The sequence below is a fragment of the Astatotilapia calliptera genome, chromosome 7, assembly GCF_964374335.1.
Source record: "Astatotilapia calliptera chromosome 7, fAstCal68.1, whole genome shotgun sequence".
In the NCBI taxonomy this organism is placed as follows: domain Eukaryota; kingdom Metazoa; phylum Chordata; class Actinopteri; order Cichliformes; family Cichlidae; genus Astatotilapia; species Astatotilapia calliptera.
Window position 1 is genome coordinate 9,023,388 of NC_137428.1, and position 1,792 is coordinate 9,025,179.

The 1,792-nt window shown below is 42.7% G+C and overlaps 1 non-coding gene across 1 annotated transcript; it reads right to left on the reverse strand.

Moving 5' to 3' along the window:
• Nucleotides 1–954: 954 nt before the first annotated feature.
• Nucleotides 955–1,118, reverse strand: LOC145430239 (U1 spliceosomal RNA). The gene has a single exon (XR_013910704.1). It is a non-coding gene; the product is annotated as a U1 spliceosomal RNA (small nuclear RNA).
• Between the last annotated feature and the right edge of the window lie 674 nt (nt 1,119–1,792).

The window sequence follows — 1,792 nt, forward strand, 5'->3', positions numbered from 1 at the left end:
TGTTTTTAGTGATGATGTCAGAGAAGTAGGACTTTCTTGCACTCCTCAGTTGTAAATTATAATTGTGAAGTTTCTCTTTATAGATGTCATAGTGAACCTGGAGGTTTGTTTTTCTCCATCTGCGCTCAGCTTTCCTACACTCTCTTTTTTCATTTTTCACCAGTGTGGAGTTTCTCCATGGAGACTTTTTCCTTCCAGAGATAACCTTCACCTTAATGGGGGCAATAGTATCCATTACATTTAACAGTTTTGCCTTAAAGCTATTGACGAGCTCATTGACTGAACCTTTGGACAGGTCAGGTGTTAATGGGAAGACCTGGTTAAAGATCTCACCACTGTGTTCAGTTATACACCGTTTTGTGATCACTGCTGTTGATATATTTGTGTGGGCTGAGATTTTACTTTCAAAGAAAACACAGTAATGATCAGATAAGCCCACATCAGACACAGCAATGTTTGAAATGCTCAGGCTTGGAGATCAGTAGGTCAAGAGTGTGTCCTCTATTATGTGTGGCCTCTGTTACATGCTGAGTCAGCCCAAAGTTGCCCAGAGTGTTACTCAGGTCTTTAGTCCCTTTGTCCTGAGGGTTGTCCACATGGATGTTAAAATCCCCAACAATAATTACACAGTCGAAATCAACACAGATCACAGACAGCAGTTCACTGAGGTCATTAATGAATCATTTCAATGTAAGCAGCTGTCTCCTGGAAGTTTTCAGTCTTTTGAATATGTGGCTTTACAGCTGAAGGCCCCATCCAAAGTTGTGTTTGTTAATGTTTACAGGCCTCCCAAATGCTGCACAGACTTTTTTAAATAAGACAGCATCCCCTCCTCCTCTCCTGCTTACCCTGGACTCACTGATAAAACTGTAGTTAGGAAGCCAGAAGATTGCATGACGTCGTCATTGAAAATAAGCGCAAACATTCCCACTCATTTTTCTTTCAACATATGATGAGGGGAAAGCGCGAACACAGTCCCCACTACCAGAAATTATGTAGTCGAGATTCCCACATTTGGGGAATTCGCAGGCTGTCAGCAAAGCCAGAGTGCAATGGCTGAGCCTCGGCCTGAGAGAACCACCTTCGTGATCATGGTATCTCTCCTACCAGGTAAGTATGAATTCTTTAGCTCACGTATGGGGCAGTCTTTCACACACAAACCCTGCACACTCACGGTGCTCACAATCTCAAAATCAACACAAACACAGCCTGTAGGAAGCTGGGACTACACACTATTTATATATACACATGAAGCAGTTTCCAACAGAGCCCCATAAGGTTATTTAGCTTTACAAATACCGGGAGAATTTCCCATCATGCATTGCTGTATCTGCGCAACAAGAGCTAGCTGAAAGATAACTTTTTTTCATCCATTTAACCTCCTTAAATCCACCAACAAACCACCAGAAGTTCAGCTAACTCAAAGGTAAAGCACGCTGCTAAACGAGTTTGTCTGATACTCGGGAAAAAGAGGATAAACGCAAAAGTTTTCTAGTTGAAGCACAGTCACTTCCGGTCTTTTCGTTAACTGCTGCTAGGCAACCAACAGTTTCCCGCTACGGTCTCGGAGTATGAACAGTGTTGCTCACGAAAACACGTCTGTGAACATGTCCGTGTGCAACAAACAACCAGAAAACAATCCAAATAAAAACACTAAAAATTTACTCATTAACAACGACTGAATTCACTCAGAGCAACTTTTTGCTTTGGCGGGAGTTTATTACCTGCTAAAGATGGCAGGAAGTCTCAAATCACGCGGGTCCGGCGCACATCCACGTCTGGATGGTACAGC